General features: G+C 40.2%; 1 protein-coding gene across 2 annotated transcripts in view; it reads left to right on the top strand.

The window, feature by feature from the left end:
* Window positions 1–25,602, top strand: part of chrm3.L (cholinergic receptor, muscarinic 3 L homeolog) — a 123,403-nt gene that overhangs the window by 90,805 nt on the left and 6,996 nt on the right. The window contains exons 1-2 of one of the 2 annotated variants that reach the window (XM_018263127.2): window positions 1,566–1,654; window positions 2,305–2,411. The exons of the other annotated variant lie outside the window; for it this stretch is intronic. The gene's annotated coding sequence lies outside the window, so the exon portion shown is untranslated. Of the gene's footprint in view, window positions 1–1,565; window positions 1,655–2,304; window positions 2,412–25,602 lie in introns of those variants that run through there. 2 annotated transcript variants of the gene reach the window in all.

The raw sequence follows: 25,602 nt of genomic DNA on the forward strand, positions 1-25,602 counted from the left end.
CCCTCAAGTCTCTGGTTACTGTCTGGTAACCAGGGTAACCAGTCAGTGTAAGCCAAGAGAGCTGAAAAGCAGGAAGTAGTGATCTGACTGACATGTTATACGTCAAATCACTCCAGCCTTTATACATTACATTTTTGGCTAACTAACTATATTAGAAACATTTTTTATTTTGCACAGCCTGTCTATTTACCCAGTTTTTATTTTTACACTGAACAATTCCTTTAAGGGGTGGCCCTCAGGTGCCTATATAACAAATTACATCTTTTTTTTTCTTAGAAAAATAAAAAATATCCCAGCTATCGCCGGAGACTTGTGAGAAAAAACAGTGGCCATGCTGAGGGGGTGAGGGGTATAAACTTACTGCAGGGTATTATATATTCCACAGTCCCCCTGTGTCTAAGGGGATAACCATACAGAAAGGAAAATACTAATAACTAAATGGTAAAAACACATATTTTCATAAATCAAGTAACTTCATATGATATAGCTATCTTTAAAATTTGAGTCATTTTAACATTCTTTTATCATCAATTTTCAACAGCTGGCACCAAAAAAAAAATCTGTGACAAAAATCTATAGCTTTAGGAGTTATAATATATGAAACCCATTAATGCTCATTAACAACCAGACTCTTAAATGGGCATTTTCAGTTATCTAGACTTTTGCATATTAAAGCATTAGAAACAGAACTATAAAGAAATAATTTGGATTTTGAAAAATAGAAAACTATATTATGCATTCAGTTTTTATATCACTGTTCTAAGTGCCTGGAGGAACACAAGTGATTTTTTTTCAAATCCTTCTTAGTGACAAAATGCTTGCTACTTGATGCTTTTCTTGAATTCCATTCTTGCCCTTTTAGCTAGTGGCTTTCTGATGTTGACATTTTGAATACAGGCAAAAACCAAAGTAAGAGGTAACTGCAAATAATCAGTTGTTATTTGGGTGCTCTTTGGTATCAGGATTGATTTCAATTATGAACTAAGGCAAATTATCAGTGCAAAATGGGCTTTAATACACAGCAATTTTTTTATGGAGATATAAACAGCCATCTCAAGGCTGCTCATATTATATAAGTTTTAAACTATTACACTACAGTGTATTAAATATTGAAGTACATTTAAAACCATGAAACCCCTAGTAACACTCCTCCGCACTCCTCAGAACACAGTCCTCACTGACACGTTTCACCATGCTGGCTGCTTCCTAGAGCGATGACGTCTTGTCCTGCTCGTCACTTGTTCAGGAAATCCTTAACTTTATTAGTCCTGTACAATCCTCATCATACTTATTGATCCATGTTGCCAGTTTGTTGCATAGAAAATCGTTACATTAGACATAACAAACACTGTTACAATATATAAAAATTGTTACAATAATTAAAAATGTGTTACTTTATATTAAAAAGGCCCTCAGGTTAAAATCGACATTTAAACCTTGCGGGGACAGGGATTTGAGCCTGTATATCCAGCAGCTTTCTCTTTGTAATGTTTTTTTAACCAAATCCCCTCCTCTCCAATCTTTTTTAACCCTCTCTATTCCAAACCGTTTTAAACCTGTTGGATTTTTATTATGTTTTTTAGCGAAGTGTTTGGATACCATTGGGCAAATTTACTAAAGGGCAAAGGGCTAACGCTGGAGAAAATTTTCGCATGTAAGTAAATTTCCCCCCATGTATTTGATATTTCCTTTGTGTATATTGTTCACATGTTCTCCTATACTTTCCCTTATTTTTGTATTGGGTTTTCCTACATATTGAAGGCCACAAGGACACTCCAACTTGTATATAACATTAACTGTTTCGAATTTGATTAAATCCTGGATTTGGAAAGTCTCACCGGTTTTTTGACTTTTAAAGGTCTTAGTTTTTTTTACTGTATCTGCATGCTTTGCAGAGACTGCATGGAAAAAAACTCTTGATATTTATCCTCATTTTTTTTTTGGAGTTTTTGATATTACAAGTATGAACTAATTTTAGATTTGGGGCTTTTTGAAAAATAAATTGTTTCTAGTTCTTTGTCCAAACTTAATACATTCCAATGTTTTTCCACAATCTTTTTGATTTCCATTGCTTTTAAATTTTATTATGTCACAAAACACATGTTGAATTTTTCTCCCTCTTCTTTTGTGTTATGTGACTCCCTTTCTTCTTTATATTCTAACATTTTATTTCTATCCTGTTTTCTCACTTCTTCGTATGCTTTCTGTATCTTACTTTCTTCATAGCCTCTTTCTTTAAATCTATTCTTTAAGGTCTTGGATTGTATATTGTACTGTTTTAAACTACAGTTTTTTAAATTACAGTTTTTCTTACTCTCCTAAATTGTCCATGTCGGATATTTTTAATCCATTGGGGGTTGTGATTACTCAAGGCCAGAACATAATTATTTGTGTCCACTTCTTTGAAAAAGGTGGGTGTATGTATTTCATTGTTTTCTATGTATATCTGTAGATCAAGAAAGTACATTTTTTCTGAACTATAATTAAGTGAAAATTCCAAATTAAAATCATTTGAATTAATTTTTTCTATAAAATTCTTTAGTTCTACTTCCCCTTTATTCCAAATAATTAAAATATCATCTCTGTACCATTTCCAGAGAAACAGGTCCACGTCCAGTAGCATAGGATCTAAAATAATTTTTTCCCAATAGCCCATGAATAAATTTGCATAACTGGGCGCCAACCTTGTTCCCATCGCAGTCCCACAGACTTGGAGGTAGTGTTTTCCATCGTACCAACAAAAATTATGATTGAGGAGGAACTCTATACTTTTCACAATAAATTCTTTGCATTCCTGACTTACATTCTCATCCTGTAACAAAAAGTGTTGTATTGCCTTATACCCTGTTCATGTTTGATACAAGTGTATAATGCTTTAACATCTAAAGTAACAAGCAGCCAATCTGGATTCCACTTATACTCCTGTAAAATGTTTAAGACGTGTTGAATCTTTTAGGTAGGAGTGTAACATGTTTACATATATTTATAGTTTTGTATCAATGAAATGGGAAAGGTTACTGGTTGGGGAATTGATGCCAAAATAATTGGTCTGCCTGGGGGTGTTATTGGGTCTTTATGTATTTTTGGCAGAATGTAGAATAAAGGTGTTTTTGGGTGTTTATTATATAGTTTTTTTTCTGTCCTATCTATCACTTTCTCATTTTCGGCTTTTTGAACTATTTGTTCTAGCTTATTTTGAAAAATGTCTTTCCGATCATTTTGTAGTTCTCTGTAGGTGTTTATATCTCCTAATAGTTTTTCACATTCAGCTATTTAGTGATCTATATTCATAATTACCGTGCCCCCCCTTATCGGTTGGTTTAATTATTATTGTTTCATTCTCAGAAAGTTCCTTGGCCTGTTGTTCTTGTTTTGTTATATTCCTCTTTCTTTCTTCCTCTTTCTTTTTGTTCGCAATTTTTCTAAGTCCCGCAGAACTAGTTTTTCATAGGTTTGTATTGATTTTCCCTTTTCCTTTGAGGATATAAAAGTTGATTTCTCTTTAATCTTTCTTTCTTTCCCATTATTCCATTTATAGTTTCTCATTTCTGCATTTTTATTTAAAAAATATTTTTAAGGTTAGTTTCCATATAAATTTTTGGGCATCTATAAATAAGTTAAAACAGTTAGGTTGCTTTGTTGGTGCAAAATGTAAACCTTTCTGAAATTTCTTTTCTTGATTTTCAGTTAGTTTATGTGAGCTAAGGTTAAATACACCATTTTTTTCTCAGACCACTGAGAGACTCAACAAAACGGAAAAAGAGATTATTGAAATCAAAAAAAAGAAATTTGGAAGGGACAAAGAGGATTATAAAAGGGGGAATGGGGGTAGCAGTAGAAATATACACCATACAAATAGGTCTAATTATGCATCTAGAAATAATTATAGAGGGAATTAGGAAAACAGAAAAACATATCATAGATCACATATAAACACAAAAGACACGGAGGATGTACCGGACACATATAAAAAGGTAAACCGAGAACACCCAAGAGAGAACAGAGGAAAAGAATCAAAAACATTGGGAAAGAAAAATTTTTTAGGGTAAGGACACTAAACACAATGGGAAAGAGTGGAAACAGGACGATCAAAATCACAGAAAGGAATTGGCAACATGGATCAATAAGTAAGATAAGGATTGTGCAGGACTAAGAAAGTTAAGGATAAAGTTAAGGATTTCCTGAACGACTGTGGGCAATAAGAAGTGACGAGCAGGACAAGACATCATCGCTCTAGGAAGAAGCCAGCACGGCGAAACACATCAGCGAGGACTGTTCTGAGGAGTGCGGAAGCGTGCTTTGAATATGCACAATGAACTGTAAAGAACGCAGAGGAACATGGAGCAACACCTTAAGTCTACAACCACTAATTAAAAACTACAACCACTACTTAAAAACTACAAAGTAAGCACGAAGGGTATAACAAACAAAATTAAAAATACACTATATTACTTTTTCTGTTTTTTATTCCCCGCCCCCCCAAAATAAGCCACGGCTTTTTTGAGGTGCACAGCAATCGAATTCTGAACATTGCCTTTTGTACTCAGGATGTAAATGAGCATTTTTCAGTAAGCCCCTAGCAACAATGTGCATCATGTGCAACCATGTGGTGGAACCATGTTTGCTTAGACTTTGTTAAGAAACTCTAATGAGACCAGCAAGGATGCTTTAAAGTCCCAACGCTATAATATACACCTGTGCCTAAATGATTTTCCTATAGACTGAATGGGAGCTAGAAGCAATATTCGGCTAAAATAATTACATGTGAGTGCTTGGTCTAAACTGCGCTGTAGCACTGACCAGCGCTCTGACTAACCTACACTCTGAAGTTGACCAGTTGTTACAAACAATATACAGTCACACATTATCATTAGAGCCTTACTCGTACTGTAGTTTAAAGGACTTAAATGATGACCCATAATCTTTCTGTAGGAGAATTCTAATGCAAATATCCCAGTGGCCACAGGAGTAGTGATGAGCTCATTTCTTTGGCAGGTACAGATGATTATCTCAGAAGGCTCCTGAATAATAGCATACTAGCAGGCAAAGAAGTAGAATTATATCACAGAAGAAAAGCTCAAGATAAATATAGATAAGATAAAATAAGCTGTTCAAAAGCACAGGCCCTCATGGGCATAATCTATTATATTACTTAACAATAAAATCCCTGCTGTGTGACACTTAGGGGCAAATCCCCACAACTGGCGAAAATTCACCATCGATGGTTTGCAGCCATTGCAACACTTTGCCAGGCGTAAATTCTCTAGGACAACACTAATCAGGGTCGGACTGACCGGGCCAGACTCCCTCTCCTGATATTCGGGATGAAAAAAAAGATTTTTCTTTTCGGTGCCACTCAGCGCCATCTGCACGTGTAGGAGAGCAGGGGAGCTCCAGTACGACTATGATGCTAATTCACTAAATTGCGAAGTTGCGTCCAGGGTACCGAATGCTGGCGAATTTTCAAATGCACTAGCGTTGCCTAATTTGCATACGGCAGGAAATAATAAAGTTACATGGACGTATATGTTGCAGCAAATACATTACATTACAAAAGTTCAGGGAACCTTAATAAATAAAATAGAGTTGTTATAATGCCCTACACATGAGCCCACTGTATAGTTTACGTTCCATTTGTTAGAAAATGGAGGGGGGAACCCAGCTACCCCCAAAAAAAAAATTACGTACCTTTGCAGACTATCGACGTTTTTTGGGACTTAGACAATTTTTGCATTAAAAATTGAGGAAGTCCTATGCACTCCATTGCACTTCACCTGGTCTGAGCTGGTGAAGGAAAGTCTGGCAAATGAGGTAACGTTCAGTAAAAGCCGCATCTTGGTGAATTTGCAGAGTTACGTCCGTTTGCAAAAGTGAAAATTTGCCTGGCGTTAGAGTGTGAAGATACGCTGCATCTATCTCCTTCGCTAGCGAAGTGACACCTGCGCCTGTTAGGAAATCGGCGAAGTTCTGAAATGACGTCACGCTGGCGAATTTTCGCTAGCGTCAGTCACTTTGCCCCTTTAGGGAATCTGCCCCTTACTGTATTTAATGCCCTCCTGCTCAACCAGGGGGACCGGCTAATCCAGGAAACGCAGCACGGCCAAGCCCCCCTATATAGAAACCTTTGAGCCTGGGACAGTTGTCCTCATAACATGCACCAGAGGAAGGACCAGATGGGTCCGAAACATGTAGTGCGATAATAAAACTACACACTTGCAAAGACTCTCCAGACTTTCTTGTTATTTCATGTTACTGAGGTGGAGATGGCTACTCCATTGGTCTGTGGAAGAGTCTGGTTTACTAAAGCTACTGGTGGATCACTGAGAAATAAATTTCCAGACAGTTGTCCTCACACTGCCCCCTTGATCACAAAGGATCACATAGGATTTGTGCCATGGAGGGAACCAACTGATAACATCAGAACAGTACTGCAGCTAGTTCACCTGGTTTAAATCTGGGAGGCCCAATTATCAACATTCGAATTTTATAAATTTTAGTATTTCTCTAAAATCGTGAATGTTTTGCAATTTATTAAAAGTAAGAATAAAAAGATGCTGAACAATGCTCTAGAGGATACAAAAACCTTGGAAAATTTTAATCTTTCAGACCGTTACAAGTGAAATTTTTTTCGAAAACTTCTCGAAATCCAAATGGCTAAAAAATAAGGTCCAATAGGATCAGCTCTCAATACTAATACCAAACAAACTTGCAATCTCAAGTTTTAAAGTAAATCCAAAGTGTCCCACCCAAAAGCTATTTCGAATTTGGAATCTTAATTACTGAAATCAGATTGAAAGATCTTTGCAGGGCCGCTTCTGCCATGAGGCAGGGTGAGAGGAGCGGGAGAGGAGGGGGGCGGCATCTGGGCTGCTGCCTCAGGTGGCAGCAGCCCCAGGTGCTGGATCTTTGGGTCAAACTTACCTATACAATATATAGTATAAAGATAAATCACTGCCAAACATGCATATATATATGCTTACATACATATAATAAATCACTCAGCCGGGTATTATGTGAAAATTTTCATTTTTAAAATCCTCTGTTCAAAAATCCAAACATGCTGCATGCATGCAACCTACACTATTGAAATGATTGATGAATCATAACTTGAAATCAATGAAAGGACTATATCCAGACTCTAAATTAATCACAGCCAAGCATATCTAAAATAAAATGTGAATTCCATATAGGGAGTATCTCAGAAGCCAACAGATTTTGCCTTTGCTAATTTTGCACTAAGTAAGTTCAACCTCCTGCAGAGGGAAATACTGCCAGTAGGAGCCAAAGCAGAAAAATCAAGACAAGTGGTAAAATGAAACCTTGGAGCCAGCGTCGGACTGGGGGAGTCTGGGCCAACCGGGGGCTGCCACATCAGGGCCTGCACACACACCTCTGTCCCCGACCCTCACTCCACCACCCACACGGGCCTCCGAACATTTATGTATTTAAATCTAACTAGCAACAAGATGCTTAATTGCCAAAAATAGGCGTTCCCCTCACAATCCAGGAAGCAGAGAACAGAATTTGGTGGACACAAAAAAATGGTAAAACTTCATAAAAGCAAACGCAAATGGGCAAGTAGGGATCTAGCCTAAACTGAAGCCCACTGCGGCGGCCCAGCTCACTCACGGCTCACAACAAGCACTGGGGGTTATTTCGTGCATGGCTCTCCTTCTCTTCCCCCTCCCCTGCTGCAGTCAGAACAGACACCTCCAGAGTCTATACATAGGGGGTTATATACTAAGGTATATTGAGAAAAATGTGGGTTTTTTAACATTAGAGATACATTTGGAATTTATTAAAGCATTACGATATGTTCGGAAGGGTTTCACGGAAAATTCGGACCTTTTTTACCGGTTTTCACGGAAAAATCGTGAACATTGCAGGTTGACGCCAAAAAACATTGTAGCTTCGGTAAAGACATCGGAATTTAGCAATTTCAATTCGGACTTTGAAGTAAAATAAAAACCACAGTAGATTTGAGCTGTCAAGGACCATTGAGTCCTATGTTGAAATCATTATATTTTAGTGATTATTTTTTAAAATCCAATTTTTAGCCTTTCCACACTGAAACAGGTTTTTTTTAATTTTAGACAAGATTATTTAAAGAGATGTTGACGATCAAATGTCCAAATGCACTTTTTAAAGGGGAAGTAAGGCTTATATATGAGAACACACTTTTTAAAGGAGAAGTAAGGCTAATATATGAGAACACACTTTTTAAAGGGGAAGTGAGGCTAATATATGAGACCTCACATTTTAAAGGGGAAATAAGGCTAATATATGAGATCTCACTTTTTAAAGGGGAAGTGAGGCTAATATATGAGAACTCACTTTTTAAAGGGGAAATAAGGCTAATATATGATATCTCACTTTTTAAAGGGGAAGTAAGGCTAATATATGAGAACACACTTTTTAAAGGGGGAAGTGAGGCTAATATATGAGACCTCACTTTTTAAAGGGGAAATAAGGCTAATATATGATATCTCACTTTTTAAAGGGGAAATAAGGCTAATATATGAGAACACACTTTTTAAAGGGGGAAGTGAGGCTAATATATGAGACCTCACATTTTAAAGGGGAAATAAGGCTAATATATGAGATCACTTTTTAAAGGGGAAGTAAGGCTAATATATGAGAACACACTTTTTAAAGGGGAAGTAAGGCTAATATATGAGATCTCACTTTTTAATTTTAAAGGGGAAGTAAGGCTAATATGTTAGAACTCACTTTTTAAAGGGGAAGTGAGGCTAATATATGAGACCTCACATTTTAAAGGGGAAGTGACGCTTGCCCTGCATGTGTGAAATCCCATAGCCTGTGTTTCTACCAATGATTGGCTACTTATTGACTGAAGCAATATCTTTAACCAAGATCTTTTTCACCTTCTTGCCTTTCACAAAGAATATGTTTGAAAAAATGATCATCATTACCCATCATAGAAATAGGTACCCTAGGCATAGAGTACATCATAAACCTGGTCTGAGCTTTTTTCATTATATCTAACAGGCAGTCTTGACCACTAAAGGTCAGTGCTTTAGAAAAGCTTACTCAGTTGCCAGCAAACACTTTTATTTCATGAGACTTGATGTGGCACAACAGTCAGGTGAGGATAACAAGGCACAGCTCAGTTTGAACATACACAGTATGTAAAAATAAAAAACATCACAAACAATACTTAACATTAAGGACATTTGTAAACATATTTGGTGCCCTTTTTTCTCAACAGCCACAAATACATTATGTCAGTGCTAGGCTGCAGACTTAGGCCCCTGAGGACTATGATTGGTTAAAGTGCATAGTAATACAACATTCAGTTGCCCTTTAAGGCTTGGACTTTCAGTTTGGATAGCAAAGGAGAAGAAAGACACTCTGGAGCTGCCCACTGGAATTTCTAAGACCAGCACGAGAAGGAGGAGGCATTTACCCATAGGCCCTTTTGCTCAGTACTAGGCTGCAGACTTAGGCCCTGATAGACCATCATTGGTTAAAGTCAGTGGAGGAACTATCGGGGGTGCAAGGGGTGCAGCGGTACCAGGGTCCGCACCCCTGCACCCCCAATGGGGCCCGCAACCCAACAGAGAGCTCAGAGTTTTGTCCAGGTTGTCCTTGGTGTGCTCTTCCGGTGGCGCGCTGTGTGTCATGTCGCCGGTGGCGCGCTGCGAGTGACGTCACCTGCGGCGCGCTGCACGTGATGTCACTGGAGGCAGTTGTATATTGGTTAGGGTGAGCTGGGCAAGATGGAGACAGTAGGACAAGATAAGGATAGCAGAGCAAGATCTCAACGGAGGAGCGCGCTTGCGGCACCAATTTTCATGCAGGTTTTAGAAGGCCCTGCCCTACCCCCATCTCTGGCAGCTCTGATCTGGCTGAATCAGGGAGAGGGGGGTTAGGAACAGAGCAGCAGAAGATGAGCCAAGTGCTGGTAAGGACTGTTTTTGTTACTAGCTATGAATCTGCCACGTGCCATCTTGATATAAGTACTGGGGTATTTATACATAGAATTGCCAAGTGCCATCTTGATATAAGTTCTGGGTTAATGTTGTTAGTGAACTTAAAAGGTCTAAGACATTTGCCATGGTTCTGTCTGTAAACATTCCATTCCAATTAGTCTGCGCCTAAAGTCATGCACCAATTCACGTATTGCTCTAGGTTGTGCATGTAATGTAACTGGCAGAGAGGCCTTGCACATGCCCCCCATAGTGTAACATTAAAGGTGTGGTTCACCTTCAGGTTAACTTTTAGTATGTTATAGAATGGTAAATTCTGACCAACTTTTCAATTGGTCTTCATTTTTTTCTTTTAATATTTATTTCTCTCCTTTGAGTCTTTCCAGCTTTCAAATGGGGATCACTGGCCCCATCTTAAACAACAATGACTTGTAAGGCTATACATTTATTGTCATTGGTACTTGTTTTTTTTTTAATTCAGGCTCTCTGCAATTCATATTCCAATACTTCATTCAATTTATAGTTGCTAGGGTAATTTGGTCACTAGCAACCAGACTGCTGAAACGGCAAACTGGAGAGCTGCTGAATAAAAAGCTGAATAACGCAAAACGCAAATAAAAAAATAAAATAAAAAAACAATTGCAAAGTTTCTAAGAAAATCCCTCTGTGCACCATATTATAGTTAATGTAAAGATGAACAATCCCTTTAATGCTGCAATGATTAACCCTTGTCATTAACACAGTAAAAAATGTATTTATGAGTACAAGTATGGGACCTGTTGTCCAGAATGCTCAGAACCTGGGGGTTTCCAGATAATGGATCTTTCTGTAATTTGGATTTTTATACCTTGTCTACTAGAAAATAACATAAACATTAAATAAATCCAATAGGCTGGTTTTGCTTCCAATAAGGATTAATTATCTGAATCACTGAATCACTTCTGTCTTAACTTACTGTTTTATTATTAAAAAAGTTTGAATTATTTGATTATAATGGAGTCTATGATGGACTATGTTCCAGTCCAATGCACGGGGGGTCGATGTCACGTAAGGGGGTCCAGTTGTAAATTTATGTACCAGGGCCCTTAGGGGTCTAGTTACGCCACTGGTTAAAGTGCATAATATTGTTCAAAAGATGTTATTTAAAACCACATATTTGTTTCCTCTGCACATTACATTGTAAAACAGAGGAAAAGCAGTTAAAGTTGATGGCCCTTTAAGTGCGTCATGGCACAATGAGTGAGGAGCCAAGTTTCTTTTGCATGACTGTACACACAAATGTGCCTTTTAACACAAAACTTGCCCTTAAGTGCACTTAATACAATAGGCAGATATTTCAAAAGCAAACTGCAGTTCAGATATTGTGTTTGTAATTTGCAAACAGCACAAGATCAGGCATATAACATTCACACCATATGCGGAAAGATGTTTCAGATTTGGCCAAAGAAACAGAATTTGGCATGTTGCAAATATGTATGAAACATTTGCTTCTCTTGTGCATGTATGTTCAAGGAGGCCAACACACAGGTCTAGGCAAATCAGTAATCGGCCAAACACACTATACATGTGTAAGAGCAATTAGATGTTATAAGTGTTTCCCAGATGTTATTGGGAAAGGGTGCCACAAGATGTTAGTATGGGGCCCCTCAGTGAGGAGAATGCAGTACTTATGGATGAGGATTTGAAAAACAATGGGACTTGTTGTTTGGTGCTCATTCCCATCGGATCATGTGGCGGATCGTGTGAGTCCTGAAGAGATGCATCAGTTTAGTTTGTGGTCACAGAGGGACTGGGTGAAGAGGTATAGTGATAGTCCACTTGAGGTTGGAAAGCAACAGTAGGGACCCAGATAGAATACCTACTCTGCCTTTTTAGTGGGCCCACAGACAGGGTTGGACCCCCTTCCATGCCCCCTTGCTCTAGCTGGTCGGCAGCACGTGGGGGTGGTGGTAGAGATGCAGAAGAGGGCCCAGGGATTGACCCCTCGTCAGATCCGGCAGAGGCAGGCGCATGCAGTGCGTGCCCCAGGACTGCCAGAAGAGCATTTGTGCGCCAGTTCTCATTTGCCTGACGTTCACGATGTTGGCACTCTCTCTCCAGCCTACTCTTGTGCAGCTCACCAATGAGGTCTTGCCTCAACGCAGCCAATTCCCGCCTCAGGTCAACTAGATGGGCATCAATGCGGGCCATCTAGCGCCTTTGGCGGAGATATTGGCTGCGTTACTGCCCAATTGTAGTGTAGTGTGTCAGGCAAGCTCGCGGAGGCCCATACAGTCCGAGGTGGTCCCTCCACAGATAACGCTTCCAGCCCTTGGCGTTCATCCTGGCCACTTACCCCGGCAGCAGCAACTGTGGCAGCAGCATCTACAGAAAAAAACTTTCATTAAAACTCAAGCTGGACTCCAAATTTTTCATAAACATAAGGAGGTAACAGTTATTGAACTTAAAGGAAAGGCTTGCAGCACTTGGGGGTGCCAAATGTTAGGTACCCCCAAGTAATTGTATTGACTTAACTGAAACCCCGGGCCGGTGCTCCTACCCGGGGTTATACCAGTGAGCACCACAAAGCGATCCACTTCCATCTTCTTCTTTCTTTGAATTTCCAGGGCAAACACATGTGCAGAAGAACGAAACAGGCGACTTTTTAGCTAAAGTTCGGCTTTTTATTCTACTGCTCATGCGCAGCTGTGTGAAGAAGGAGGAAGACGGAAGAGGATCGCTCTGTGGTGCTAACTGGTATAACCCTGGGTCGGTGCAGTTTTCTGCTGATAGGAGCACTGGCACGGGGTTTCAGGTAATTAGATACAATCACGTGGGGGTACCTAAAATTTGGCACCACCAAGTGCTGCAAGCCTTTCCTTCTCCTTTAAACAGAGTTTAAAACACTAGTGCTCCATTTTTGTTTATGAAATGAGCTTCTGCAGCAAGTCCAGACAGTTAGAGGTTAATTCTTGTAATTTCCAGAAAACAGTAGTGATGCGCAAATCTGACCTGTTTTGCTTTGACAAATATTTGATAAATGGGGATAAATTCAACAAATGCATTGAAGTAAATCGCCAACTAAGATTTTTTAGATACGTGACAATCTTTTTCACTCATTGGAGTCTATGGGGTGTTTATTTCCTGCAAAACAATGGACTCATAACTAGTCCAAGAAACAAACCATTTACCAAAAAAAAACCTACCCCCACCCCACATAGACCCCAAGCCTAACTGCCCCTCTGGGGAAATGCCCCTAACTATTTACTTACCCCTCGTGCAGAGTCACAGCATCAGAGTTCACTGGAACCATCTTCCTGACATGCACCGAAATGGACGGAAATTGCAGAAGCGCCAAAAGAAGACCCGGAAGATGGCTGCCATGAATTGCAATGATGTGACTCTGCACCGAGGGCTCAGTAAAAAGTTAGGGGCAGCTAGGCTGGGGGGGAGGAGGGAAGGGGGGTCTACGTAGGGTGGGGATAGGGTTTTTTTTGTTAAAGGGTTTGTTTCTCCTTTAACTTTTTGCATTACTTAAAATGGAGACCAGAGGTCTGCACCTATAGGCACAATGTCCTACAAAGAATGGCTGCTTTTTGCCTTTTTTGAAACTTGGAAGACTGCATTTGCATTGTAAATACTAAGCCCTTATTGTCTCTACACACCAACTCTTATACAGTGGCCATTAAAGGGTGTGACCACAGGTGTGGGTGTTGTAACAACCCCCCCCATCCTAGGCACAACACAACTCGTCTAACTACTCAGCCATCCTTAATAAGGGATCGTAATAAATGACATTTCTCAAACTTACGCCTGGGGGGCAGCACAGGGGTAGTAGGCCAAGGACTGGTGGGAGGATCCAGGTTGTTCTTCTGAAAAATATAAACAGAACATAGATATAAGAATACTTTTTACAAAATGCAACATTCATCCATGCGCTTACATAACAACAACAAGAATAATATTTAACTTCAGACTGTACTGGCTGCTCTTGCACATCTGCCCCACTGGCATCCTGGGGCTCCTCTTCTGCACAGGCCTGTGCTGTTGCCTCTGCAGGGGTCTGAAGAGAGGCTGCTCTTCTCTCCCTGTCTGTGGGTCCTTGTCACGGTATCACTGGTGCTTAAAAGTTCAAAAAAGGAAACCTAATGCTAAGCAACGTTTGTAATATTGTACAGTATGAAAGAAAACAGTCAGGATTACACATTGCCTGTAGAAAAGAAATGAACATTGATTCATGTGACACAACCACAAAAATGCTCATTACCAGCTATACATTCTATAACACAGTTGAGTGGCATGGGGGGGGGGAATACTTAAAAGACTAATATTTTTGCCACAAGGTGAAAATAAGTCACTATTGGATTTAACTAATGTTGAAGTTAAATCTCTTAAAAAATATTTATAGGGCTGTTGCATCCGAAGGATCAAGAAAGCTAAAGAAACAAGCATAGAGAGTGATTAATATATAAAATATATTGTTTGAAGAAATGTGAACTTACGTATCTTATCTGAGTCCAGATATTCGCCTTCCAACCAGCAAACCTCTTCACCAACGGTGTCCAGAAGGTGGCGCTCTTAGGCATTGAGGCGGGTGGGGGGTGGAGTCCCAGCACCAGCCTTCTGGACCTTCGCCCTCTGGACCAAATTTTCTTTTGATGCATCTCCTCAGGTCGCTGAAACGCTTGTATGCCGCAGATCCACTATGGGACACATTGCGTACATCGCTCACACGATCCGCTACCTGCTGCCTTAGTTGACTGCGTCTGGCAGCAGGGATCAGATGGGACTGTGCACCAAACAACATGACCCATTGTTGCAGCACCTCATCCATTAGCACTGCATTCTCCTCACTGGTGAACGCTGGACTTCCTTCTCCTTTGCTATCCAAAATGAAAGTGCGCCAATTGCCACCTATGCTCCTAAAATGGCTGCTGGAAGACTTCCTGTTGGATAAAAAAACCCAGGAAGTATGGAAAAGAACGTTCATTTAAATTTCAAGATTTTTTCGTAAATTTTACAAAAACTAATACCTATACGAATACATCGTACAATTAATACCGAATAATTCTGACTTTTCGGACCACAAATCCGAAAAAATCGTATGATGATTATGATTTAATCAGGGATATTAATAAATAACCTACAATAAAGGAAAAAAAAACAAAAAGTTTAAATCGGGTTCATTTGGGATAAAACATGAGATACATTCGGATCTTAGTAAATAACCCCCTTAGTGATTTTCTTGGAGGCAATATTAAAACATGTTCGTGCAGTTAGAGGTTAAAAAAAATCCTGTTGAGACAAGACTTACAGACAGCGAGGGAGTGCAATGCTGAGGTCAAAAACAGAATCTGCGCCACTGAAGATCAGGCGACTCCCATGCAAAATAGTCTGACAATGCAATAACACTTCAAGTCTGCAATTGATAATCTCGACAGGAGAATAAACAAAAAAGGAATAACGTGAGAAAAGTTGGGCTATCGAGATCCAGTGAATTTAAATGAAACAAGACTAATAGATATTTTTGGCCTAGAGATATTCTCTTCAGTGTTCTTTGTTTAATGGGCCCACTGTGTGACAGAACACATCCCTCTGGAGATTCTGGGCACCCTTTCCTATAGGAACAGAGACAGTATTCTCAAAGCTCTGCTGGTAAAGGGCCCCATTCACTACAATGGAGAACAGATATCCTTCTACCCAGACTATGCTACTGTGGTGCAAAAGCAAAGAACAGTTTTTAGGGAGTAAAGCTTTGCCTGATAGAATACACTTCTTTAATACCTCAGTAGACACAGATGGCTGTCTGGATGTGAGAAGACCTGCCAACAGCCTGAGACAGCACTGACCAGCTACATCATTGTGAGACCCAGATCTACTACCACGTTCATTCCTTCCTCTTCTCGTCAGTGGTCTGTGGCACACTTCAGCCCTAAGGGACAACTCATGGTGACCACCTTCATTATATCTCAGCATCTAATGGACTTCACAATATAGATCTCTATGCTGCTCCTAGGACCTCTCTTAGGGGCAAATTCACTAAGCCGTGAAGCGCCGAACGCTAGCGTTAATTCGATAGCGTTTGGCATTTTCGCTACTGCGCAAATTCACTAACGAACGCTGGCGTAGTTTCGCTAGTGTTACTTCGCAACCTTACGCCAGGCGAAGTTTCGCTAGCGACGAAACTACGCAAATTCACTAACTTGCGCAGTGTACTGAACGCTACCTTTTACGCTAGACTTCCTTCGCCACCTCAGACCTGGCGAATCGCAATAGAGTAGATAGGGATTGTTTAAAAAAAAGTCAATTTTTTTTCTAAGTCCCAAAAAACGCTGGCGTGTTTTCTACATGATGGCTGATAGGCTGAAAAAGATCGAAAATTTTTTGGGGCTCCCCTTCCTCCCCCCTACATTTCCTGACTCATGGCAACTTACCTAGACAGTTGGCACATGTGTAGGGCAAAATAAAATTTTTATTTGCTGATTTGAAGGTTTTCTAGGCATTTGTAGTGCAGATACGTGTTCCTCCATTGAAATTTGAATTTCGCGCCGTATGCAAATTAGCCTTCACTAGCGTAACTTCGCTTTATATAGCGAATCAATGCTAGCGCAACTCCGCAACCTTACGCTACCCCTGTGCGCAACTTCGGATTTTAGTGAGTTTGCGGAGCCCTGGCGAAGTGCGGCGAAGTTGCGCCTGGTGCAACTTCGCATCTTAGTGAATTTGCCCCTTAGTGTGCAAGCTGAGGACAGGAGCACCACTTTATCACTCTACCTTGAGTCCATTACTCCTTGGGTACCTCACAGGGACTGACCCTTGATATTGGGAAGCCTTGCACAAAGCTTTTGCTGCCACTGATGCCCAATATACAAATGCATTTGCACTTAAGCACCCATGAGTTGGAAGGTCCTACCACTTCTCCCTTTCCACAAATGCTAGTGGAGTGGCTGTTCAGAAAGAATACTGCTTTTTTTTAATGCAGCAGCTTATTACAGATCACTTATGGGAGGCTTATAACAAAGTCCTGTACTTTGTCTATCAATATAGTTAATATATAGTATACTCTTTACCTACCCTCACATTGGAGCTTTTAGGCCTCATAATCAAAAAAAGATTGTAGACCTACCAGTATCCCCCATATGCGTCTGTGGAGGTTTCAGTTCCCCAATAGACCTACAGGGTTTACATGTTCAGACTGTGGTCCTAACAAAATTGGCCCAGTGAGCTAAAGCCAATTATTGAATGCATGGACGTGTATACACCCCAATGCTTTAGAATTCTCTTGTCACTCTACCACTCTGACTGACCTATCACAATCTCTCCAGGCAGACTGCCATTCATTGAATATGTTCAATTTCTCCCCCACATACTGTCACTCTCCCTTAGATGGTCTCCCACAAATTATTGCAGACTCTGGAGACTTAGCCCGCTGTGGTTGATGAATAAGGGAGTACAGACGTCCTACTTGGAGGGGTATTCAACCAATTGGCAATGCAAAGCCAACACAACCTCCCAAGTAGTAGTAGTATGGGAAACTTCTAAAGTGGTTATACATTGTGCTCTAAAAAGCACTATAGCCTCAGCTCGCAAACATGTTCAAGAGACAGTCCAACAAGCAGAATCAATGGCTGTTCACACATAAGCAACCCCACACCAAAAACATACTCATCTACCAATCACAATGCTACTTTGAGTAGGGCAACGTCTCAAACACCTAGCCAAAGCTAAAACCCCTTCAACTGCACTACCCCGTATTAAAGGGACATAGGGCAAAACAATTGACCCTCAACTCATCACTAATGTGTTTGCAGAATTCTACTGCAACCTGTGTGGAGCTATAGTGCCCACTCCACACCCCTAGCAAGCAGATTCCTGGATAAAATCCAGTTTCCAAAGTGTAGTCCTGGTGAATGGGCTCGCCTTAATAGGCCACTATCTCTGAATGAAGTACAGCCATCCCACCCAATAAAACATGGTACTGATAGTCTCCCTTCTGACGTGTACAAGGCACTCATAGACCAAATAGCTTCCAACTTTTATTAACCCTAAACCACACTCTAGAGGGAAGCTTCCTCTCTCCCCCCTCCCTCCATTCAAAAAAGCCCTTATAGTTGTAATTGCAAAGCTGGACAAGAACCCAGGTCAATGTAGTTCCTACCGCCCCATTTCCCTTATTATCACCTAGCCAAAATACTGCCCAATCGCTTCCATCAATATTGATTCACCTAGATCAAAAAATCAACCTTAAAAGACTCTATATAAATATAGAAAATCGGCATGACAATTCTGGGTCCAGGGTTATAGGGTTATAGTCCAGTTGCATTGATTGCCTGGGAAAAGCAGACAGCTTGAAAGGAGGACTTGTACTTTTACATCTATTATCTTGCCTCACAAATTTAATATCTATAATGATGGTATCACCCAGACTCCTACAAACCCAATGCTACCTTACAAGGCCTATTGGCAGTTTCCTGAAAGTGCCAACATAATTTTCCCCATTGTACAAAGTCAGATATTGGTCACCTTCTTTCTGTTGGAAAACAACTGACAGAGATTGTTCCAGTGCATGTTACTTAATGCAGGGAGGGTCTATTGATGCTTAGCAATGTGATGTCATGTTTGACCTGTAACCCTGTGTGATTATCTTCTTCCTCTTCCTGTGTATGCTCTCTATGTAATGTTCCTGTTGCAGACATGTTATGCTGAAGTGATTATGCTGAGTTCTATAAAGCAACCAAGTTAATGTTCACACAGAAGTTGGTGTGTCTGTCCTCACTTACAGAGAAGCTGCCCATGCAGTTCAGATCAGCTCTCTGCTTACAGGTTATGGGCCCAGAACACAGCACCACTGGTATCTGATCCTGAGAATCTCTGGAGAGACAGGCAGATGCTGAGCACATGGTAAAATGGCAGCTAGTGTGGAGTTCAGGTCAGGCATAGCAAAGCTGAATAGCAGCAACTATCAGCTATGGAAATTTAAGGTGGAAATGCTTTTATGTAAGGATAACCTGTGGGAGGTACTCAGACAAGAAAACAATCCTGAGGATTGGGATAAAAGAAACAGACAGGCTAAAAGCAGTTATAAGCCTACTTTTGGAAGATGATCAACTGATTCACATCAGGAACGAATCTACAGCAAAAGGTATGTGGAATGCAGCTCAGGCACTCCATGTGAGATCAAACTTAAACAGTAAACTGTACCTGCTGCATAAGCTATACATCATGAGGCTGCAGAAAAATCAGGAAATACAGGAACATTAAAATGCAACTTTAAAAATTGAAGAAAAGCTCAGAGGAATTGAAGAGGAAATTGAAGAGGCTATTTGGCAGCTCTCCTTCTATGCAGCCTTCCTGAATCATCTAGCCCTCTGATAAATGCCATTGGAGTCAGACCAGAGTCAGAAATAACTCTTGAATATGTCAAAGGCAAGTTAATTGATGAATATAATCGCAGAAAGGAAAACAGAGCTGTCGAAGAAACTATAGCACCAGAAACAGCTCTTAGAGCAGAGTGTGTTTTCACTGTAAAAAGCCAGGCCATTTAAAGAAAGACTGCTTTATATGGAAAAATTAACATAAATATGCAGTGGCAAAGACAGCAAAATAAATTGCAAAGGGTGTTGCACATAAAACTCCAGATATTGTAGATACACAGTGGAGTGGATGTTTCAAGCTTACTCAGGATAACTGCTCATCAAACTGGTGTATTGACTCAGAAGAAACAAGTCACATGACCAGGGATGTAGTGAACGTCGGGAAAAAAAGTTCGCGAACTTGCGTCAAAAATGCGAACGGTTCGCGAATGTCGCGAACCCCATAGACTTCAATGGGAAGGCGAATTTTAAAAGCTAGAAAAGACATTTCTGGCCAGAAAAATGATTTTAAAGTTGTTTAAAGGGTGCAACGACCTGGACAGTGGCATGCCAGAGGGGGATCAAGGGCAAAAATGTATCTGAAAAATCCATTGTTGACACAGCGCTGCGTTTTGTGCTGTAAAGGGCAGAAATCACACTACGTCACTCAGGTGATGTTTCTGGACACGGAATGTGAAAAAGCTCACACAGCTAGGTGGCACTTGGTTAAAGACTGGGCAAACAATGCCTGCAAGGGCAACGTATACAGTAGTGGATACGGAATATATTATTGCTGCTTGGAAAACGTCACTCAGGTGGTGTTTCTGGAGACGGTATTATTATTGATATTTAGACAGAATGTGAAAAAGCTCACACAGCTAGATGGCAGTTGTTTGAAGAACACACTGGGCAAACAATGCCTACAAGGTCAACGTATACACTACTACAGCAGTGGATACGGAATATATTATTGCTGCTTGAACAACGTCACTCAGGTGGTGTTTCTATAGACGGTATTATTATTGATATTTAGACAGAATGTGAAAAAGCTCACACAGCTAGATGGCAGTTTTTTGAAGAACACACTGGGCAAACAATGCCTACAAGGTCAACGTATACACTACTACAGCAGTGGATACGGAATATATTATTGCTGCTTGAACAACGTCACTCAGGTGGTGTTTCTATAGACGGTATTATTATTGATATTTAGACAGAATGTGAAAAAGCTCACACAGCTAGATGGCAGTTGTTTGAAGAACACACTGGGCAAACAATGCCTACAAGGTCAACGTATACACTACTACAGCAGTGGATACGGAATATATTATTGCTGCTTGAAAAACGTCACTCGTGTGGTGTTTCTGGAGACGGTATTATTATTGATATTTAGACAGAATGTGAACAAGCTCACACAGCTAGATGGCAGTTGTTTGAAGAACACACTGGGCAAATAATGCCTGCAAGTGCACTACTATTGGTGCACTACTATGAAGAACAGCAAACAGCACTGGACACGTTAAAGAACAGTAAGATAAGTAAAATAAAAAAATATATATGTATATTAAAAAAAAAAATTACTCTGGTTGGTGCTGAACTACTAGGAGCAGCACAGTAGCACACCAGTCCCACTCCCCAACACAGCTAGACTAATAGCACTGGGCTCTTATAGTAGCAAAGTAAAAAAACAAAAAAGAAAATAAAAGCAGTCCTTACAAGGACTATTGGGTTATTACAGCAGTCAGCAGATGAGATCAGAAGAGATCAGTGCCCACAGCAGCTACATACAGAGCACTGCAGTAGAAGGTAGATTACTAGCCAGCAAAGCTAACTAACCTAAAATGTCCCTCAAATCCCTGCAGAGTTCTGTCCCTACAATACAGAGCAGTATCAAGTAGATTACTAGCCAGCAAAGTTACTATCAACTGTCCCTCAAATCACTAACAGCTCTCTCCCTACACTAGCTCTTCCAAGCACACACAGGCAGAATGAAAAAACGCTGCAGGGCTTCAGTTTCTATATGGAAGGGGAGTGGTCCAGGGGGTGTGGGGGTGGTCCAGGAGGGAGAGCTTCCTGATTGGCTGCCATGTATCTGCTGGTCTGGGGGAGAAATGGCAAAAAAAAGCACCAGCTAAGGCGAACCCAAATTGGCGAACATCGCGCGACGTTCGCGAACATTCGGCAAACGCGAACAGTCGATGTTCGCGCGAACAAGTTCGCAGGCGAACAGTCCGCGCGAACAAGTTCGCAGGCGAACAGTCCGCGACATCCCTACACATGACAAGTGATAACCATTTCTTTGATCAAATAGACTGTGATACAAACGAGAAAGTGTACCTTGCAAATGGGGACAGCGTCAATGTGAAAGGAATTGCTGAAATTATAGCTGAGGGAACAGCAGACACATACCTGTATGAGCTCAAATGTGGAGAAAACAAGGCTAAAATTGCCACTCAATCTCCTCATCAGAAATGCATTCATACATGGCACAGATTTCTAGGACACAGACATCCAGATGCAATATATGAACTGTAATATGACTTCTGATATGGATATCTCACCATGCAATACAATCATGAAATGCATCTGCTGTATCAAAGCAAAGGCAACAAGGTTACCACTACCTAAAACAAGTCAGAGCAGGGCAAGTCAACCCTTAGAGTTGATTCAAAGTGATGTGTGTGGACCAATGAGAACACAGACCCCACCTGGAAACAAATATTTTGTGACTTTCATAGATGATTACAGATACAAAAAAGTATATCTAATGAAGCGCAAAAATAAAACACTGGATAAACTCAAGGAATATATAGCAGAATCCACAAACAAATTCCAGCGCAATCCTGTGATACTAAGATATGACAATGGAGGGGAGTACACAAGCATTGAAGCTAAAGCATATCTAAAGGAACAAGGATTCAACATCAAACAAGTGCTCCATACATTCCGAACATAACGGTGGAGCAGAAAGAAAGAATCACACACTTGTAGAGATAACACGGTGTATGCTAAACGATGCCAACCTCCCAAACAAATTATGGGGAGAAGCAATAACCACAGCAACATACCTAGAAAATCATCTACTAACAAAATCTATAGGTCAATCGTTACGAGCTGTGGAATGGTAATAAAACTAGTGGAAATGACTTGAGAACATTTAGTTGCAAGGCATATGTGCACATTTCAAGTGAAAAATGCCACAAACTGGGAGAGAGAGCTATAGAAGGTGTATTGGTTGGATATAATGAGCAAAGTAAAGCTTACAGAGCTCTAAATCCTAAAACCTGCAAAGTGACAGTAAGCCACAGAGATTATTTTGACAAGTCTTCCTTATCAAAAACCTTGATACCTGAATCCTCTGAAGAGACAAAAACAGTGTCTGAGACAAGAGGGTAGAATCCCTTGCCAAAACAGGTGACTCTATGAAGCACACGATGAAAAGTTCACAAATTACACCTCAACAACCAAATGTCACAGAGGAAACTGAACTGCAAAGTTCAACCCGCACCACAAAAGGCATACCAGCTCCCAGATACTCTTACAAAGCTTACCCACAAGAAATATTTGAACCAAACTGCTGGGAAGAGATCAATCAGCTAGCAAAAAGTGAAGCCAAAAAATGGCAAGTTTCAGCACAAGAGGAAATTCATTCCTTGAACAAAAATGAAACATGGACTTTGACTCAGGGTCGCAAAGCAATAGGTTGTAAGTGGATATTTAAAGTGATGTGTTAAGTTGTCACAAACAGAAAAGGTGAACCAGTGTACTAAACACATTGATGTGAAATATCACCTTTTGAGGGACTCTCAAGATCAAGGTATCATTGAATTGCAGTACTGCAACAGAGACTATGGTGGCAGACGCATTAACCAAACTATTACCCAAGGATCATTTTGAGAAACTGATTGAAAGAATAAATCTTGTGGAATAATCTCCATACTGTTGAGAAGGGGTGTTGGAAAACAACAGACGGAGATTGTTCCAGTGCATGTTACTTAATGCAGGGAGGGTCTATTGTTGCTTAGCAATGTGATGTCATTTGACCTGTAACCTTGTGTGATTTTATTCTTCCTCTTCCTGTGTATGCTCTCGATGTAAAGTTCCTGTTGCCGACATGTTATGCTGAAGTGATTATGCTGAGTTCTATAAAGCAACCAAGTTACTGTTTACACAAAAGTTGGTGTGTCTGTCCTCACTTACAGAGAAGCTGCACATGCAGTTCAGATCAGCTCTCTGCTAACACTTTCTACCATGCTGAGAAAGGAACACTGATTGGTATCCCTATGTGTATATATATGTGATCCTTATTTAACCTAAACTATAGGTAGAGGTCTGACAAAGTCAGATAAAGTAACGAATTAGTAATTTTTAAGAGAAAGATATCCCACCAAATAGTTAATACTGTATCTATACCAAGTTAACTCAAACCTTAAATTGCAAAACTGAGGTAATTAATACTGATAATAATAATTAATAAAGAGGTGCTGTCTAATAACTTAAGTAAAGTGCTAGTGCAAATAAATAGTGTGAAATCAATCAGCCACAAAGACTGATGATACAAAATAATTGATTACTGCTAAATCAAAAGGGTATATTAACCCACCAATAGATTCCAATACCACCCCTTAATAAATAAATTCATTAATTAATTACTTAGTAAGGTGCAATTATTCAAATAGAATTAGCAAATTAATATTGCAATTAAGTTCCACCAGTAAAGTGCAGTGCAATAAATAGGCAAAAAAATTAGACTTGGTAATTAATTAACTAGTTAAAAAGGAGTAATTAAAAATTGACCAAAAATTCCATATGGATTAAAAAGTCATCCGGTCACAATCAATAGATAAAGTTCATAGAAAATTGAAAATATAGAGGGTGGAGTTGTCCCAAAATCTAACTGCCTATTTTTGTTTCTAAGGCCTGGGACACCACAAAGTAAAGGCAGGACAGGGTAACCAAAGCTGTGGCCTTGTAACTTAACTTGCCCTAACAATTAAGAGAGGCTAAATAGCCCTAAAAAGCCACAAACCCACGGCCCCTTAGAACAGAAGATGGAAGAGGTGGTAAGGCAAGAGGATTAGACCAGAATTCCAGCCCACATCAAATATATTGTAACCAGTTTGTTTCCCAAAGGGAAATATTTCTTCAGAGTCAGAATATTATCTTAGGAGACCAATTTTCAAAAGAACGTTGGCACCTCTTTATTAATTATTATTAATTATTAATATAAGTATTAATTACCTCAGTTTTGCAATTTAAGGTTTGAGTTAACTTGGGATAGATTCAGTATTGACTTTATACCAGGCTAACACCCTAAACAGCCTGGAGCCAGTCACGGAAATGCCTAATGAAAAGTCCCTGTATCATGATAGACTACCATTGTGGGGCTATTCCAATCTCACCCAATTCCAATCAGTTGAGGATTTCCTGTACTGGCCCCTTCAATAAATAAAGTGCATGGTACATGGAAGACCTAATACAGAATTCCATTTTTATTTCCTACACCATACCAAATGTAAAACACAATGGGGGTCATTTATAAACTTCGCGCAGGGCAGATTGGTTCGCAAAGTGAATATATTTGCCCTGCGCATGGTTATATTTATAAAGCTGAATAAGAGGGTGCATACAGAATTGCAAATTTTTTATTCACAATGCGAATGTCTAAAGGGGCTTTATAAATGTCACAATTCGCAAATTGCGGATCTTTATGCGCACACTCTGCGACTCAATTACGCCACAACTTTGGTGGCGGATAAAATATTCGCAAAACAGTTTTGCAAACTGCGAATTTAACGCTATTTTCGCGCACAACAACCTCGCACATTGGGTGCGCTCGCGCAAACTCCTGTCTCATTTGCGCGCTATTTGCGAAAATTTATTCACACTGCGAATTCGCAAAAACCGGAAAGACGGGCAGAGCAGTGCAATATATTAGCACTCAGCAAAAAACATGCACAATACAACCATTTGCGAAAAATATGCGCTGCGCGAACTTTATAAATGACCCCCAATGACTACTTATGTTCAGGTACCTCCAATTCTGCTGCTCTGCTGCCTGTTCAGGGGGTCAGTTTGAGACCCTTTCACCCACTGTGATTACTTTGAAGTTAGATGATATCATTGCCGCGGGGACCCTCCAAAACTGGTTTCCAGGTTATATTTGAACCTGTAGGTGTCACTCCCCACAAACTCCCCAAATTCTCTGGCAAGTGTTACTTCCTACCCTTACCAAGGTAGACTGGAACAAGGCTTCTAACAACTTTTACTCTTGCCTTATTGCAGTATGCAGCAAGTTTATTCACTATAACAATTTTCAC

This window comes from Xenopus laevis, chromosome 5L (genome assembly GCF_017654675.1).
Source record: "Xenopus laevis strain J_2021 chromosome 5L, Xenopus_laevis_v10.1, whole genome shotgun sequence".
NCBI lineage: Eukaryota > Metazoa > Chordata > Amphibia > Anura > Pipidae > Xenopus > Xenopus laevis.